Here is a 20,894-nt window from a genome sequence, read left to right on the forward strand (position 1 = left end):
CTAGAGAAGGCTCTACACCTGGCTGAGATGCCTGTGTACGTGGTCTCCAAACAAGTCTAGCAGGCTCTATCGTATCCCTACATAGGGTGTCAGTAGAGGTCACTTTAGCCCGTGTACGTCCATGTATCTGTGGTGTAACCTCTATCTCTGTGGTGTCAGTAATGTGGTCTCTAGGAACCTGATCTAGAAAAGTACGGCTCGTGGCTGGTCTCCGCTCAATCGGGTGATCTGATCGTGAATTGGCACTCGTAGATGGAACTAGGGCAACATCTATATGTGGTGCTGCTCTCTGTGTGTCTCATTGGCTATGACACCGCTATGCAAGCTAAAAGAGTGGGATAGCGATGCTGTTGGCTCTGCATCTTCTCTCATAGGGGGATCTACTCTCGTAGATGGCTCTAGCTCGACAACTATCTCTAACGGCCTCTGTGAGGTCAGCACATATAGACAAGGATGCTCAAGGGTAGCTAAAATCTGTGGAGTGGTCTCATCTATAACAAAGTCATCGGAGTCACTCATTCTATGACTCTGTGAGATCTCTCGCTATGTGCTGGAAGACTCGTGGATAAGTGTGATAGGTGGTGTAGGCCCCCTAACAATACTCTGACTGGGCTCTAGTCTTTGGGGCTCTACCTGTGGCAGGCTAGGTGCTGGAGCTATCTCTCGTGGCACACTATCATCCTCATATGGCATCTCCCAAGGTGGTAGAATACGACGTGACAAAAGAAGCCTAGGAGGTGATGTCTCTAGTGGTGTCTCTCGAGGACTCGGAGCTCTCGGTAGCTATGGAGCTAGCGTGGTTGTCGTGGGTAAACATAAATCATCATGTCTAAGTCGAGGGGAGTAGGGTAGACCTATATTCAAAACATATACTGCATGATCGACATCCCTATAAACTCGCTCACGTGGATCTCTTATCAAATATGCAAGAAGGCGGGCTGAAGGATCTCTAGATCCACCACTTGTCAAGCGTCTGTACCTACAACCAAGCTCATCTAGATAGGTCACGGTCTGCTCAACTCTCTCAAGCTCCACTAGCCTAGGATGTGTCTGTGTGTCTAGGCTGTCATCTGGGTGTGCTCGCTCAATGTCATCAAAATCAAGGGTCTCAATCAAGAGATACTGCTCTCCGAGCTCATCAATAAAAACTGCTCTATCGGCCTGTGGGTAGGCTCTCACAATCTGCCTAGGTGTAGACATCATACACTGCGGGGTGGCTAGCCTCACAAAGGGGTGATCATAAGTGTCAACATAATATGCAACCCCTCGTGGAGATCGGCCTACTATATGCAAGATCTGACCGTCTATATCTCTCATGCTATCCCTAGTGTCTCTGGTCTCGAACAATGTCTGAAGGGTGGGGGTCAGTGGTCTAGGGGCACTCATATCTATAATGGGTGATCTACCGGGCCCTACCTCTGGTGCTCTCAACTGGGGTGACGTGGTCGTCATAGACTCTCTCGTATGCTCTCTAATCTGTGTCATCAAAGCCTGGCATGGGTCTCTAGATGGTGCAAGGTGTCGAGGTTGAGACTCTCTAAAGTACGTGTCTCGAAGGCTCTGGGTCTCTATCTGTGGCTCACTTTGAGTGGTACACAAAGTGCTAGCAATCGCCGTGTACATCGCTCTAGACTCGTGATAGCTCGAAACGCTTGGTAGCAAATCAAGTCTAGGTGAGGAGAATCCTGGCGGTGGATTCTGAGTGATGTGGGTGGTGGAACTGTGTCTAAAGGAGGTGAGGCATTTCTACTCGAAGTAGGGCGCTCGGTCGGTCGAGGATCGTACGGCAATCCACAAGTCAAAAAGTAAAGCTCAGTGCTTGTGGTGCTCATGTAGCATCTGTCTTTAGGCTCGCCAACTAGTGTCACAACATCTGTGGATAGGCGTCTACTAGAAGTGCGACACTCTAATCGATATATGCGCTGAGCACTATCTATATAGATCACTCGAGGACCTATCCGTTGTAATGTAACCTACCCGGGATGGTTGAAGGCCTCAAGGCAATCATCTGTGTGTACTAGCTCTATCTCCTCTAGCCTAATCAAATGATCGACCACATACGTGGCACGATAGTCATCTCTAAATGTGCCATCCCGCGTGTCATCGGGAAGGACTCGCACCACCTGGAGGGTCTGTGTGGGGCCAAAGGAGGCGCGGCACTGGATAAAGAAATGTCCATATGTGTCCGTGTAAAAGGGCCAGCCTCTGTGCTCGCCTACAAATGTGAGCAATGTGTACTCAGAGCACGAAGTGGTCATGGCCATCATATGTGCGCTCTCGGCGTGTGATAGGCCTCTAAACCTCGTCAACTCGTCGAATGTAGACTAAAATCAAAATCTGCACTATATCGAGGTTTATGCGTACAATCGGACTCAAATCTGGCAAAATCTAACTCTCGGACGTATCTTCTCTAAATGTGTAATCGTGTGTACATACGCACGAGCGTCGAGTATGTGGGGCGTGTGATGCATGTAGAATATGTGTGAGAAGCAAAGAAAGAAAGAAAAAAATTGTTTTTTTTAAAAGTTTTTTTTTTGGGGTGTGTGTGTGTGTGTAAATCCGAGAGAGAGAAAGAGACAAAAAGAGAAAATCAAGGGAGCGTTTAATGGAGATCTTGTGTGTGGGTGAGTGAAAGAGGGCAAAGAGACAAAAGGAGAAAATCAAGGAGTGATTAAAGGAAAGAAACAAAGAGAGAAAGTCAAGAAATATTTAAGTGAGGGATCTTTTGTGTGTGTATGTGGTGTGTGTGAGTGAAAGAAACAAAGAGAAAATCAAGGAATATTTAATGGGGGGTGGTTTTTGTGTGTGCGTTTTTTTTTTATTTTAAAAAAAAAGTTTTTTTTCTTTTTTAAGTTTTTTTTTTGGACGTGTGTGTGTGTGTGTGAATCTGAGAGAGAGAAAGTAAGAAAAATGAAGAGGGGTGTATGTTTGTGTATGTATGTGTGTGTGTGTGTGTGTGTGTGTGTGTGTTTAACACATCAATTGCCAATCAAACCAAGACCTGTTTTAACCTTTTTTTTGGTCCATTTTTGGCCCAAAAATTAGCGCAATTGGTGTTCAATTAGAAAATTTCTACGCATACACTGTTTACCACTAATCCAACATCACAATACAATCATAAACACTCCAATTTGCCACTTGCAATTAGTTTAATTATGTGTGTATAGCCTAAAATGCACCAATTAATCACACACAATTCTACCGAAATTTGGACAGTAGTTCGGTGCAAAATTGGCAATCGAAAACCATAAACCATATCAATATAATGACCATAATCAATCAATGGTTTTGCATCAAACACATTAGCATCAAAATTGCCAAAAAACAAGCACCATTTGTACACATTTGCCCTCATGTTGGCATACACTAGTGCATATAGATTTGCACCCATTAAGTGCAGCTAATCAATTCTCAAACCTGCACTTTAATTTCAGATTTTAAAGTGGGTTAATGCACTCACATTACAACAAGAATCGCGTCGATTTCTCCACTCCAATTGACGATTACACACGTGTATGTGTAGGCAACCGCTTCACCGCATCTCCACCTACAAGCACCAATCACAAAGCATTATGTGTAGCATCATTTTTCTTCAAATCAAACACATAATCATGAAGGCAAAACATCCAATTAGAGATTCATTCATGTGTAGCACCAAAAACATACAAGATTAGTGAGTAATTAGACATCAAAATTAGCATAAATCACACATAATTACACACTTTCTAATCACTCAAATAATGCAAAATTGATGAAATTTCAACCCGTAAGAGTGATGCACAAGCCTCTAATTAGACACATAAACATGTAAAACACTCTAATTGTTAGCGGATTAGTAGTAAATTAGTGATCAATTAGTGAAAATGAAGAGAAAACATGAAAATTACACACAACTTTTTCAACAAAATCTCATCACAAATCAACCATTCACCATCACCAATACCTAATCCCAATGAAAATTAGAAACTCAAACCATCACACGGGTGATCCTCTAGCTTAGGCGCTCGATCCTTGGCAACGGCGCCAATGTTGGTGGTCATAGCACTGCGCACAACCCACCGACATAATGTCAATCCGGTGGATTGGAACCCGGCTAGGGCATGGAGGCATGGATGCAACTAATGTGATGGAATGAGGAATCTAGGAAGAGGGGTAAAGCAAGAGAGGAGAAGAGGGAAAGCCGATGAAGCAAGATCTATGCACACACACTCTCAATCTACACACTAACTCTCTAATCATGCAGACAATGGTGTATCCCTTTGCTCTAATCTCAAGCACACACACTCTAATCACACATTAAGCATACACAAAGAAGCCTAATGAGAGAAATGTATGCAACCCACGTACACATACACACACACACACTCTAATCTAGCACACATGTGAAGCAAGAATGCTCAGACAAGAGAGAAAACTTGAGAGAGAAGAGAAGATTAACACTAATCCTACACCATTAACACACATAAGCTTGAAAGACAAGAGAAAGTAGAGAGAACTTAGCTTCCATCAATCCCAATGACTACTACATATGATGTGGAAGATCCAAGCTCCATAGCCACTCCTCTTCTTCTTCTCCACACTCCCTCACCCTCTCTTCTCTAAGAATGCCCTTTCACATCTTGTGAATTGACTTATATACAAGGGCTTTTAAAAATGGGCGGCCGGCCAAAAAATGTATAACATGCTGCAGGTATCTAGGCCCATCTAATCATCAATGTACAACTTGGAACCCACTGTGGAGCCCATAAATACAAGAAATATATGCATACACACATGTGTACACACCAATGGAAGCATAATGCATGTCGTTGACGCTCGCTCGTCAACAAGTTGCCTAAACCTCTGCTTTATAACACTGGGACACCACCTAGGTCAAACACTTAGTGTTGGTCATGCCCATGCACCTGCATCAGGCTCACTTAGTGTTGGTCATGCCCATGCACCTGCATCAGACTCACATAGTGCTGTACCAAGGCTCACATAGTGCTGTACCAAGGCATATAGCCAACCACATACCCAGACTGCAAACAAATAGCATATGCATCTGCACATCCTCTACAATTGGAGCCGCCCTAACTGACACTCTCGGTATAAGAACCACCCTGTCTCTCTGTAGCCATAGAATGCTTGGTTCTTCTTGGACAGACACATCCCTTTGCACCGTTCTTGGCTTGACTACCACCGCATCACACCGTTTTGTCTCCATAGCATATGGCAAACCCTGCCTAACTTCGTGCTTCTTCGGAGTCTTTTTGATATGACCTTTTGCTAGAGCCACCGCTTCTTTATATGACGTCGGACCATCTATCTCAACCTTGTCTCGCACTTCTTCATGCAGGAAATCAAAAAATTTACTCATGTTTAAAGAACCAACATTCTATGTAGAAGTTACTTTGATCAACTTCCCCCAAAGGGCTTCGAACTCCCACTCGAATGCTTGAAAATCACCTTCCAAGCATTGCTTCAACCTGTCCAGCTTACACTTCACCTCGTCCAGTTGTGCATTTGCTATGAACCTACTTCAAAAAGCCGCTTCCAAGGCTTCACAATCTATCTTTTCTTCTTCGTGTAGGCCATCAAACCATAGCCTCGTATTTCCACAAACCAGGAGCAGGAACACCTACATCACACCGTCTTCTTTGGATAAACCGCTCTCTAGCAGGAAAAATCCATAATCTTGACTCTAGGTCTTTGCCTCTTTGGCCCCTGTGAAAATTAAAAAACCTGTCCAAGCCATCTCTAATAGCACCTACTCTTCAAAAGCTGCACCTTTGGCATTGCAAAAACCACCGCTTTGACTTCAAATAGGAGCACCAGTGCGCTCCTCTATTGAGGCCCCATATAATGGAGATGGGGAAAGGGGGAACACACCCGACATACAAGAAGATTGCCTCCTATAGCACATGATATACACAACACCCCAATCCACTAAGTTCACCTTCAAAACTCTACACACTTGCACATGCAAACCTTAGTTTGCACACAAAATGACGCGCACAAATGTGAATAGAACACCACATCAGACTCCCACTACACCGCTTCTGTCTCTACCCCCTCACCACACACAAGAACCGTCTGTTCAGGTGGGCACACACTTCCACAATCGGACACCCCACTGACAAAAGACGAGAGCAGGATATAGAGAAGGGGGGAAGGGGAGAATCGATACCAAAGCGGGGGAATGTAGGCTTCAATTCATCACAAAATACTCCTTACATTGGCACGAGCACCAAAACATGGCTGGCTCGGCAAACACACATATTCCAAAGCTTTACTCAACAAAAACCTTAATGGGGGCGAGCCCTTGTTGGCTCCCTGCTATACCACAGGCTTCCCAAGGCCTTCAAAAGGCTTTTGGCTTTGCGGGCACACCCATCCGCGGGAACGACCTCCAAAAAAACTTCCTTTGGACCCTCCAAAAAAACCCTCCGGTCGGCAGATTGGCAAAAACTGCAAAGAGAGCCCCCAAAAATGATATCTATAAATATTTTTTTATAGAGGCCTTTAGGCCCCTTCTAGCTTCCTTGATTTGATTTGTCCACCCGAGCTCTCACTTTGGCAAATCTTCATCGCTCTCTCTCTCTCTCTCTCTCTCTCTCTCTCTCTCTCTCTCTCTCTCTCTCTCTCTCTGCCTTTAGTGGGTGGGCGGGCGGGGGGGGGGGGGGGGGGGGGGGGGGGCCTAGCGCCAACGCTAGTGCCTTGCACCACATTGCCTTGAAAATTGTGGGTCAGGGGCCGTGCCCATGTGAACTGTGCCTTGTTGGGCTGTTCGCCACATCCTCAACGTGTGTGAGTAGCCACCATTGCCCCGTCTTCCCCAGCACCGTGCCCCCGTACAAGGCCGCCATCAACGTGCACGTAGAGCCTAAGGAGGGACGCCATGACCACATTGCAAGAGGAGCTCCCCTTCACTTCAATACAACACATTTGGCTCAAGACTTCGGGTATATACACTGCCTTCACAAACCAGAATGCCACATGTGGGATGAACAAGATCCATGGGTGGCCTTTGAGGGACTCACCCCTTAAAACCCCAAATTTCACACAAAATTTATCAAAAATGTTTTTTTTTGGCCTCATTCCCTCCTCTTGCCATTTGATGCTGAAGATACCAGTGACCGAGCCGTCGCATTGCCCCCAAATTCTGCATTGTTGGTCTTGAAACCCTCCATCCAATCTATACTTCGGCCTCCGTATGGCCTCCAACGATGCACTCCAATTTGACCCAATGCGCTCGCCACGATTGTCAAAACTCAACTGACTCTACCTTTGCATCTGTAGCTTTGATCGACGTGCCGTTAGTTTCTGTTTTCCATGATGCATACTGCCCTCTAGAACCTGGTTGAAGCTCAAAACGACGCCAAATGGTACAATTTCCAATACGACCAAGTGGGCGCAGACCTGACCCCCAACAAATCTTCAACTCGCCATAACTTTCCCTCTGGAGCTCCAATCGGTGAACTGAGAAGACCGGCACGCTCCATAACTCGAGCTCTCTAGCCCTATCCACTTGCACTAGCTCTAACTACCTATCCTTGTCTACCTTGTTCGTCAGGGATTTGCAATACCTTCCAACTTTGGAGAGCCCTTTCTCTCACATCGTGGCTTCGTTTGACGAGCCGTTTGGATGAACTTCTAGAGCATCTCAAACACTACAAATCTCCATGGAAATCTTGAACACAATGTGGGAATCCACATCATTTTTATGAGTGCACTTGTTGCTGCATTGGAAGCACTTCCCTCGTTGGCTCCATGCTTTCCTTCTCACCTGCAAAGCACTTAATCCAACATCATCAAGCCCTTTGTCTTTAATTGGCCCCTCAAGGCTGATTAGCACCACCTTCTTATGAGCTTAAATTACCTGCTCTTCAAGCACCTCTTCTACCGTTGCATCGTGTTCTACCAAGGAAGAGAGACTCGTTCTCTATTGTATCATCTTCATCTTCTTTCATAGACAAGGTTACTCCATCCCTCCTAGAAAAACTCTGCACCTGTTGTACCACCATGGCATACTCCATTGCTACTTTCTCCAGCATGGCCATTAGCATGGCATTGCACATCACCTCTACCTGCATGGATTCACCTGTAGGCTCGGACTTCTCCATTTGGTCTCCACCAGACATAACGGCTTGCACTGCATCTTGCTCCTTGCACACATTCACTGTATCTTTTCTCACCTGCAAGAGATCGGACTCATCATACCTCGATTGAGATGACCCCATTTCCTAGCTTGTATCTGCATCCATAGAGCTACTATCACTTGGCTCAATCCCATCCTCCTCTATCTCAAACTCGAGAATATCCTCTAGCTTCACCACTTGGATCTTGTCTACAAATTGCACACTTTGACCCCTAGAACACTTCAATGGACCTTCAACAGTCACACTTGAGCCTGGAAGCACATCCTTTGCCCGATCTAAAACCAGTTGCAAATCCTCTATAGTTGCAGCCGCCCTAACAGAACCCTTGGTTCTTCTTGGACATGCACATCCCTTTGCACCATTCTTGGCTCGGCTACCACCGCATTACACCGCCTTGGCTCCACAGCACCTGGAAAGTCGTGCCTAGCTTTGCACTTCATTAGAATTTTTGTTCCGTCCTTTTGCTAGAGCCACTGCCTCTTTGTATGACATCGGGCCATCTATCTCAACCTTTTCTCTCACTTCTTCATGCATGCAATCCAAAAATTTAGTCATCTTTAAACAATCTGCATTCTCTACAGCAGTTACCTTGATCAACTTTCAATTAAGGGCTTCGAACTCCCACTTGAACACTTGAAAATCACCTTCCTGGAACTGTTTCAACCTATCTAGCTTATGTTGCACCTCATCTAGCTATGCTTCTGCTATGAGCCTGCTTTGAAATTCCGCTTCCAAGGCTTCACAATCCATTTTTTCTTCTTCACATAGGTCATTGAACCATATCCTCTCTTTTCCACGAACCACGAGGGGGAACACCTGCACCGCATCATCTTTGCTCGATAAACCGCTCTCTAGCACGAACAATCCATAATCTTGAAGTCGGGTGTCCGTATCTTCGACCCCAGTGAAAATCTAAACACCTATCTAGGCCATATCTAGTAGCACCTGCTCCTTAAAGGATGCAATTTGGCATCGCAAAAACCACCGCTTTGAGTTTAAACAGAAGCACTAGTGCGCTCCTCCATGGGGGCACCAGACGATGGAGAGGGGAAAAGGAGGAGCACACCCGATAGAAGATTGCTTCTCTATAGCCCAACATATACACATCTCCGCAATCCACTAGAGTTCACCTTCAAAACTCTACACACTCGCACATGCAAACCTTAGTTTGCACACAAAACGACGCACACACACATAAACAGAACACCACATCGTACTCCCATTCCATTGTAGTCTTTCTCTTCTCTCGCACCACACACACCAACGCTCTGACTAACTCTCTCCACACACAAGAACCTCCGATTTGGGTGGGCACACACTTCCACAATCCAACACCATGGGCAAAAGACGGAGAGCAGGAGAAAGAGAAGGGGGGAGGGGACAATCACCACCAAAGCGCCGCAATGTAGGCTTCAATTCATCACGAAAAATTCCTTACATGGGCACGAGCACCAAAGCATGACGTGCTTGGCAAACAGACACATCCTCCAAAGCTTTGCTCCGCTAAAACCTTCATGGAGTCAAGCCCTCATTGGCTACTTGCTATACCACCGACTTCCCAAGGCCTTCACAAGGCTTGCGGCTCCGTGGGCACACCCATCCACGTGAACGACCTCCAAAAAACTGCCTTTGGACCCTTCAAAAAAACCCTATCTCCAAAAATGATTGAAAAATTTGTTTTTGTAGAGGCCTTTAGACCCTTTTTAGCATCCTTGATTTGATTGGTCCACTTGAGCTCTCACTTTGGCAAGTCTTCAAACGCTCTCTCTCTCTCTCTCTCTCTCTCTCTCTCTCTCTCTCTCTCTCTCTCTCTCTCTCTCTCTCTCTCTCTCTCTCTCTCTCTCTCTCTCTCTCTCTCTCTCTCTCTCTCTCTCTCTCTCTCGCTCTGCCTTCACTGGGGGGTGGGCACTAGTGCCAGCACTAGTGCCTTGCACCATATTGCCTTTAAAATTGTGGGCCTTGGGCTGCACCTGTGTGAATCGCGCCCTACCAAGCTGTCCACCATGTCACCAAAACCCAGTGCCGCGCCCCCCTGTAGGGCCGCCAGCACGGCACACTCAAAGCCTTAGAAGGGATGCCATGGCCACGAAGCAAGAGGAGCTCCCCTCTACTTCAATACACCACATTTGGCTCGACTTCATGTATATACACTGCTTCACGAACCAAAATCTCGCATGTGGGATAAACAAGATCCACGTGGCGGCCTTTGAAGGACTCACCCCTTAAAACCCCAATTTCACATAAAATTTATATAAAAAAGTTGGTTTTTTTGCCTCATTCCCTCCTCTTGCCATTTGATGCTCAAGACCCCAATGATTGAGCCGTCGCATTCCCCCCAAAGTCTGCATTGTTGGCCTTGAACCCCTCCATCCGATATGTACTTTGTCCTCCATATGGCCTTGAACGATGCACTCCAATTTGACCCAATGCGGTCGCCATGATCGTCAAAATTCAACTAACTCTAACTTTGAATCTGTAGCTTGGATTGATGTGGCATCAGTTCTTGCTGACTTTCCATGATACATTCTGCCCTCTAGAACCTGGTCGAAGCTCAAAACGATGCCACAAATGGCACAATTTCCAATGCAACCAAGTGGGCACATACCTGACCCTCTGAAAATCTTCAACTTGCCCATAACTTTCCCTATGGAGCTCCAATCGGGGAATCGAGAAGACCGACATGCTCAATAACTCAAGCTCTCCAGCCCTATCCACTCACACTAGCTCTAACCACCTGTCCCTGTTTGCCCTGTTTGTCGAGGATCTGCAATACCTTCCAACTTTGGAGAGCTCTATTTCTCACACCGTGGCTCCATTTAACGAGCCGTCTGGACGAGCTTCTAGAGTAAAAACTACCCACTTCATCACTGTCATCAGACATATCATCACTCGCACTGAACATACCATGCACATCTGTCCCATCCTCCCAACCATGTAAAACGAGATCATGTACTTGCTCAACAGCCAACTGCACAGCTGCTTCTATCAACATACCTTTCAACCACCACACAAACCTCCCTAGAAAGCTTGGACACAACGTGGGAATCCACATTACTTGTCATAGATCTCACTTGCTGCACTCGAAGCACTTCCCTCTTTGGCTCCATGCTTGCCTTCTCACTTGCAAAGCACTCAATTCTAGCATCATCAAGTCCTTAAGCTTTAATTGGTCCCTTACGATTGGTTAGCACCACTTGCTTATCAGCCTCAATAACCTGCTCTTCAAGCACCTCTTCTACCGCTCCATCATGTTTTGCCAAAGAAGAGAGAAAATCATTCTCTACAGCATCATATTTGTATTTCTTTCATAAGCAAGGTTGCTCCATCCGTCCTAGAAAAACTTTGCATCGATTGTACCACCATGGAATACTCCACTGCTACTTTCACCAGCATGGCCATTAGCATGGCATCGCACATCACCTCTACTTGCATGGCTTCACCTGCAGGCTTGGACTTATCTATTTGATCTCCACCAAACAAACCGGCTTGCACTGCATCGTGCTCCTTGCACACATTCATTGCATCTTTGCTCACCTGCAAGAGATCAAACTCATCATACCTCAATTGAGACGACTTGATTTCCTACCTCGTGTCTGCATTCATAGAGCTACTATCACTTCTCTCAATCTCATACTCTATCTCAAGCTTGGGAATCTCCTCTAGCTTCCCCACTTTAATCTCGTCTGCACGCAACACACTTTGACCCCTAGATCACTTCATGGAGCTTCAACAGTCACACTTGCGCTTGGCAGCACATCCTTTGCCCGATCTAGAACCACTTGCACATCCTCTACAATTTGAGCCTCCCTAATTGATGCTCTTCGCATAGAAACCACCCTGTCTCTCTGTTGACACAGAACCCTTGGTTTTTTTGGGACAGGCACATGCCTTTGCACCATTCTTTTCTTGGCTACACCACATCACACCACCTTGGCTCCACAACACCTGGAAAAACCTGCCTAGATTTGTGCTTCTTCAGAATCTTTTTGGTCTGCCCTGTCGCTAGAGCCACTGCTTCTTTGTATGAAGCCAGGCCATCTATCTTGTCTCACACTTCTTCATGCAGGCAATCCCAAAATTTACTCATCTTTGAAAAATCGACATTCTCTGTAGTAGTTACCTTGATCAACTTCCCCCAAAGGGCTTTGAAGTCCCACTCGAATGCTTGAAAATTACCTTCCAAGCACTGCTTCAACCTGTCCAGCTTACGCTTCACCTCGTCTAGCTGTGCATCCGCTATAAACCTGCTTCAAAAAGCCACTTCCAAGGCTTCATAATCCATCTTTTCTTCTTCGTGTAGGCAATGGAACCATAGCCTCACTTTTCCATGAACCAGGAGCAGTACACTTGCACTGCACCCTCTTCTCTTGATAAACCACTCTCCAGTACGAACAATCAATAATCTTGAAGCCATGTCTTCGCATCTTCAATCCCAATGAAAATTAAAAAAATTGTCCATGCCATCTCTAGCAGCACATGCTCCTTAAAGGCCGCACATTTGGTATCACAAAAACCACCTCTTTGACTTCAAGTAGGAGCATCAATGTGCTCCTCCGTGGAGGCACTAGACGAAGGAGAGGAGGAACACACATGACACATAAGAACGTTTCCTCTCTATAGCCTAGGATATACAAATCACCCCAATGCACTAGAGTTCACCTTTGAAACTCTACACACTCACACATGCAAACCTTAGTTTGCACACAAAATGACGTGCACACGCCTAAAGAGAACACCACACGGCACTCCCATTCCACTACTGTTTGTCTCTACCCACACACCACACACACCAATGCTTTGACTCACTCTCTCCACACACAAGAACAGCCAGTTTGGGTGGGCACACACTTCCACAATTTGACACTGCGAGCAAAAGACGAGATCAGGAGAAAGAGAAGGTGGGAAGAGGAGAATGGACACCAAAGCGGGGCAATGTAGGCTTCAATATATTACAAAAAACTCCTTACATGGGCATGAGTGGCTCATCAAACAAACACATCCTCCAAAACTTTACTCTGCAAAAACCTTCATGGGGGTAAGCCCTCATTGGCTCCCCGCTATACCTTTGGCTTCCCAAGGCCTTCACAAGGATCCAGCTCCACGGCACACCCATATGCGGGAATGATCTCCAAAAAAATCCTTTACTTAGTCGATCAGCAAAAACTGCAGAGAGAGCCCCCAAAAATGATAAAAAAGTTTGTTTTTGTAGAGGCCTTTAGGCCCTTTTTAGCATCCTTGATTTGGCTGGTCCACTTGAGCTCTCACTTTGGAAAGTCTTCAACTCTGTGTGTGTGTGTGTCTTCACTAGGGGGGGGGGGGGGGGGGGGGGGGGGGGGGGGGGGGCTAGTGCCTTGCACCACATTGCCTACAAAATTATGGGTCTGGGGCTGTGCCCGTGTGAACCACGCCCTACCGGGTTGTCCACTAGGTCATCAACTTGTACGAGTATCCATCAATGCACCGGCATCACCCAACGCCACCAAAACCTAGCGCCGCGTGCCCCTGTAGGGCCACTAGCACCTCACACGCAAAGCCTTAGGGGGGACGCCATGGCCACAGAGCAAGAGGAGCTCCCCTCCACTTCATGAAATACACCACATTTAGCTCACGACTTCAGGTATATACACTGCCTTTAGGAACTTGAATCTTGAATTTCGGATAAAGAAGATCCATGTTGCAGCCATTGAGGGCCTCCCTCCTTAAAACCCCAAATTTCACACAAAATGTATCAAAAAAGTTGGTTTTTCCCCTCATTCCCACCTCTTTCCATTTGATGCTCAAGACCCAAGTGACCGAGCCGTCGCATTCTCCCAAAATTATGCATTGTTGGCCTTGAACCCCTCCATCCGCTCTTTACTTCGGCCTCCGTATGGCCTGGAACCACACACTCCAATTTGACCCAAAATCATCTGACCCAATGTGGTCGCCACGATCGTCAAAACTCAACTAACTCTAACTTTGCATTTGTAGCTTGGATTAATGTGGCATCAATTCTTGCTGACTTTCCATGATACATACTGCCCTCTAGAACCTAGTCGAAGCTCAAAACAACACCAAATGGCACAATTTCCAATGCAACCAAAGTGGGCACATACCTGACCCTCGGAAAATCTTCAACTCGCCATAACTTTCCCTATGGAGCTCTGATCAGGGAACCAAGAAGACCGACATGATCAATAACTCAAGCTCTCCAACCCTATCCACTTGCACCAGCTCTAACCACCTATCCTTGTCTGCCTTGGCCGTCGGGGATTTGCAATACCTTCCAAATTTTGAGAGATGTATCTCTCACACTTTAGCTCTATTTGACAAACCGTCTGGACAAGCTTCTAGAGCATCTCAAACACTACATTCTAGGGCACTGTTCCCACACCTCTCACAATTTGACTTGCCATCCTAACTTGTTTTTCTTGGAGCCTCCTTGGCCAATTGCATTAGACATACATTTCAATTGCCACTTGCCTGCCCAGGGCCTTCATACCTGCTCTAGCCTTCTCCCTCTCATATGCTTGCAGCCTTAGCAGCACATGGCACACCTCACATCACATACCAACTTTTTTTGCGCCAACGTGGACAACCTCCTTTTCAAAAAAGCATCCAACCATGGTTTGCATAGCTTATTTGGCTTATTGAAGTTGTAAACTTTGCTGGTTTGCCTGCAAGCAATATAAGGGAAAAGGTAGTAACAAAATATGTCAACTGAGACTCGTTTGAATGTCAATATATTCATCCAAATACTTACACTAGTTCATAACCTTGATGATAATGCAAATTGAGCATGGGTCTATGTTAATAATTTGCAAACCATAACTTGTCAAGATAGCGATTAAAGTCATAGATTAAAATCATCAAAATAAAATATTACAAGTGTAAACAATTTAACTTGCTTATGTCTTTAGTCGACTGCATAGTGCATTTTCTAGTGTCCATACCATGAGAATAAATAGTATGTGTCATATCCTTACATATCAGGATATCATTGGTCATAATCATTGTTCAATAATCAAGTTCCATCAGTTCAAATCCAAATCCATAAACACTGTCAATATCATATCATCATAAACCAAGCCGATTCCATATCAATTTAATTTAAATAATGTCCATTATATACCTGGGTTGACAAAATCATAGCAATAACATGGTGGCATTTCCTAAACTTGATGAATTGACACCAATTGGGTGTGCTACCTAAAACAACGAATCTGTAGTTGTTCAACCTAAACTAGTGGATGTGCACTTATGCTACTTAATGTGGTGAATCAACATCAATGGTCATGCTACCTAAATGAACAAATCTTTACTAATGCTACTTAAATTGGTGGATCTACATTTATGATCATGTTGCCTAAATTAGAAATCCTACACTAGTACTGTCTCAATCCCCAAATATGCATTGTTGGTTGGTGTTGCCTAAGTTGGCAAATCTACATCAGGATGAAAACAAAAAACTGCATGCTACCTAAACTGGTAAATCTAACTGCATGTGACCAATGGACTAAGAAAGGCATAAGGTACACATATCTGCTACAATTTTGAATTCAAAATTTTAGTAAGTTTGAGTGAAAAAAGACTTATAAATGCATTTTACTGTATTTCAAAATTCCTTAACTCGGTTGCTTATCCTTCTTTAACCAATGTGTGTGATTCCCATTACCTTTAGTGTGTCTACTAATTATCTTCTTACCACTCAACAAATAATGAGAGAAAGAGGTTTATAGCATTTAAACTTTCAAGTTTAGATAGAAACAATGTAATGAAATGAACCACGAGTTCATATGAAAATATAAAGATGATTATATAGCAAAATTTTTACCTTAGTGTAGGGCCTCTTGCATAGCTATAAAGAGTTTAGCTAGACAATAAAAGTTAACATGAGTATTATGCTATAGAATATGAATATATTTTTTGGTTTTAAAATGAGTTTGACTGAACTTCTTAAATCCATACCAAGAAAATGATGAGCATACATAAGAGGATGAGAAAGAGAGTGTGCAACCTACCATCTCTCAAAGTGGTCCACACGAACACAAGATTGTGTGTAGGATTGAAAAGGAAAAAAGTAGGTTTGCTGAGTGGTAGTGATTGATAAGCTTTATCCAACACCTCTAGAAGAAAATAGGTTTGTTGAGTGGTAGTGATAGGTTTGTTGTCATTATCTTGTTGAGTGGTAGTGATTGATAAGATTTATCCAACACCTCTAGGAGTTCCATGCTTTACTCTAACTAAAAGCATGAAAATGTTTTAAGCATGAAAACCTGCTTCTTCACCACATCTGCACAATTTTCTTCACCTCACTTGGGATCTTCACAACATCCATCCTTGATTCCCCTACCACTATCTTTACTTGGCTTCACTTATGATGTCAGCATCAGTTGTCTTCACATCACTGAAATCTAAGTTTGCACAAATCTTTACACAAATATTTGCAAGTTGCTAGGAGCAAAAAAGTGTTGAAGCAATGGTTGATGACTTTTGATGGGAAATTCTAAAAAATAGGTGTAGTTATCAAAGCATTGTAGCATAGCTTTATAATCTATTACCCCTTTAAGAAGGATTGTGTATATGGACGTGTCATCATGTATGGATGTGACATCACATTGAGATGGCTATGACTGTCTCATCCATAGGTGGAACTGTGTGTCTTGACATCAATTCATCAGCCCCTCTAACATAGATCATATCAAAGAACTCCATGTCTATCACCTTTGCCTGTGTCTTTAGGGAGCAGACCTGCTCGCTGCACAAACTTTGACAACACTTATTGTGTCTCATTGGATGAATCCCTCTCCACCTCGACCTTTTGCAAAGTCTATTGACATGCCCTAGACAACGATATGATTTGTCTCATGAGCATGGTGGATCTCACTAGCGAAGGAGACACATCTCATCTCTTTCTCATCACATGCCAGCAACAAATCAAGACTATACCATCTCGTACCTCAAATACATGCTAGGGTAAACCAAGCCACTTTGGACCGCAATGCATTTGATAAAACTCCTTTCTAAGAAATATTTGACACCCACAATGCATTAACTTCCTCACTGAGATCAGACTTTGTCTCAACTGAGGAACATATTGAACATGTCAGAACATATAGGATGCACCACAAGATAAAGAAAAATATACATATGTTGTTCTTGTAATGTGAAGCGTCAAATCATTGGCCAAGTGTACATGACCAAATCTCCCACCCGAGAAAGTGCTAAACTACTCACGATATGGTGTGACATGGAAAAAATTGCATCCTCATCTAGCAACCAATGGAGATAATGCCACCTCTCAAAGAAATGTAAGCAAGAGGAATGCTAAAAACAAACATGACATCATCGTCACTGGCATATAAACCCACCACTCTAGCATGTGTTAGAACCACATATGCATCTCACCTACATCGTTGCCACTGTCTCATACATCAAAAGCAATGATGCCTAATAAGCCTTGTGTGACCACACCAACAACGCAAGTATCGGCATGAACAAGACCTCTGTCTCTCATGAGTCATGTCAGTAGAATGTGAAACGTCACACATCTCTGCTAATGGATGGAAAAAAACCAAAACTATGGCAAGAAATCCTGGGAGTAATTTGACTGAGTCTTGCTCGTAGCAAAATCTAAACCATAAACGATGCCAAAATGGCAACAAAGTGGGAGATCACTCAACCACTACATCAATCTCATGCTCACATATGCACAAGCAATGTACAATAGCAGTGTCTAATCTCTACTCTAAACCAATTAAAATTAGCATCTAGAAAATTTGAGGATAAAAGACTCTCAAAAGAGAAGAAAATGTATAACCATATGCATAAGTAAAGAGAAAGCATGATTCTCAATAACATCCCACAAAGCTCCATGCACAATCTAACAAGTGCAAGTAACCTGTACCTATAACTTGTACAATGTGTGACTACTTGTAAGTTGTAGCCATTAGGAGCATACACAAATCTCACTCATGTAAGAGTGGGTACAAGAACACCAATTGATATCCAGAACTGGCAAAACCATGTCCAAGTGAGAGTTAAAACTCGATTATTGTCAAAGTGGGAGTAAATCTTGACCACTAAAGCATCACAAACTAAGCTACAGAGACGTGGGAAGCATGATGAGAATCATGACAAAAGGGACAGAGGTTTCACTAAAATTTAAGCAAAATCTCAAAAACTTCACCAAAATGCATAGACCATAAACATACATTTAGTGCCTCAGTGTAGCAAAACTGTAGATATGGCATACATAAACTATCAAAATTGTGGGAATCTAGAGCACCCCTAGGTGAGCGGCTCTATGGAAAATTGCACCTATCCAAAATCCTTGTAAACTTGTGAATTTGCCACCTACGAGATGTAACTAGCTCACTCTATCTCTGCATATTTATACATAGCAGAAAGCACACAAAACCCTCCTTAAAATACTCTTGGAATGACCCACATAGTCATACATGAGCACAATACGTGTGCTGTATAATTTGCGTACTACCTCATTAATTGGAAATCACATCGATCGAAAATCAAACGTATAGGACAATCAACCACCTAGTAGTTGGTCAAAGTTTTCATATGAGAGATGATGCCATTCTAATAGAAACTACTCCAAAATGTTCTGTCGGACCCGCTATGTGTTGATATGTGTCAACAAAGAAGAGAAAGGAAAATGGTTGAAGTCAAAATGGATGTCATGGGGGTCACCAAGAAGACTATGTCAGAGCCCCGAGACACTCTGGTGGATGCGGGCTAGAAGAGAGCCGATGTAAACTCTCTCTTGATCCATCTCTTGTTGTGTCCAGACCAAAATGTGGGGAGAATCCATTGGAGCAAAAGTGTTTATTCATTTATTTACAAATAGCTTTTATGGACACAACTAGAAAATTTATATACACACTTTCATTAAATTTCTCATAGCAATGTTTTCTTTCTAGAAATTATACAATATAAATATTTTTAAATGAGCTAAAATTACGAGATGTCTATTTTTCAAAACCTTGAAAATTAGTTTGTTAATTGAGGTTGGCAATAGATACATTACAAATCTTATGTGTTGTCTTGATATCGTTGCAATTTTTTTTTGGATGTATTGAAGGGATGTGTTGCTTTAGAGAGTAAAGCAATACCAAATATCTTGGCTTGAAGATTTTTGCAAACAAATGTGAATCAAAGAAATGTTTTTGTTTTTTTTTTGAGCATAGATATGTGCAATAGTGGCTAGTCTTTGCTCATCTAATTATTCTAGATCCTTTAGTCATTTTGATAAATCATGACCTGTCCACTCTAACTCATGTGCAACTTTGAGAGTTGGAAAACAACTCCATGGGAAATATAGCATCAAGTTCATAGGCCAATTTGAACCTTGGGTCTTGTGCTCAGGTTGAGCATCAACATAGAGTTCCTATAATATGTAGGTGTTTGAAACAAGGTAATCTATCAGTCACAAGGCAACTCATTCAAGCAGTCTATAAGATTCATTTAGACAGAAGAGAAAATGAAATCGACTAAGCATACTTGAATCACAAAATTGAAACTATGATTTTGTTCATCATAATCAAGAGAGTTACATAAATATGCTTCATGCTGGCTTATTTGCTTATATGGTTTACAAATTCACATCACCATAAGCACAATACCTCTATGGGAATTATTGTGGGTCTACCAACAACCATACGTGGTTATGGTGGCTCAATATGGGTGCTCGTAGACAGATTGCCTAAACTTTAACCAACTTGGTTGTTCACAATCTATATAGACTTTCTAGATTACCCCACAATTTTATGAGTAATAGTGAACCCATATTTACCAATCATTTCTAGAAGATTATCTACAAATGGTTGGGGAACACAACTCAATATCACTACTGCCTATCATCTAGAGACAGATGGGTATCTTGCTAGTACTAATCTAGTGCTAGAGAATATGCTACGAGGATACAATTGGAAAGATTACCTCTCTAGTTTGTAGTTTTCTTACCATGATGCAAAGCATGTTATGACTAAGTTTAGTCGCTTCACGTTTATGTCATTTTTAAAACCTCAATCACCAATTATGGTGGGGTTGACTACGGATGAGGAATGCCAAAAAGTCAAGGACTTAGTCTGTGTTGATGAGATATGTCGTTCAGTTACTTCCATAAACAGTTAAGAAACGGTATTCTTGCATATTCCAGCACCTTCAAAAAGTATAAAAATTGATCATTTTTTTAGTTAACTCTTAGTTGTGGTAACTCATTTACAATACTCAAGTGGGTTATAAATAAAATATACATTAGAATAGTTTTGAGATCTCACAATAAAGAAAAAGAGAGTCTTATAAGACAAAAAAACTTTGTTCACTAAAACATATTTACATTTGCTTATTCTAGGGAATCATTGTAAGCATTGACAAGGTTTAGGTTATCCATTAATTGTATGTCTTGCATCCATCTAGCATCTTCAAAAGGATAATTTTTAAGCTTGATAAGATATCATCGGATAGTCTTATCACCTCGTAAGACCTTGTCTTCGTGTGGAATGGACTCGGGTTGCAACACCTCTTCTTGGTCCTCTATCTCCAGTGGGTCTTCAATGATTGCTTCTTGAGGTGTCTCTCCTTTGTAAGGCTTTAGTAGGATCACGTGGAAAGCATTGTGTATGAGAAAATGGCTGGGAAACTTGAGTTGATAGGCCATTTCATTGATTGGCCTAAGAATTTGAAAGGGTCCACAGTACCTTTTGCTAACTTAGCATAGTACTTTTGGTATCGTTTAGGATTCTTGCCCGTTGTGTG

This window comes from Adiantum capillus-veneris, chromosome 8, assembly GCF_014529385.1.
Source record: "Adiantum capillus-veneris isolate H3 chromosome 8, ASM1452938v2, whole genome shotgun sequence".
Taxonomy (NCBI): Eukaryota; Viridiplantae; Streptophyta; class Polypodiopsida; order Polypodiales; family Pteridaceae; genus Adiantum; species Adiantum capillus-veneris.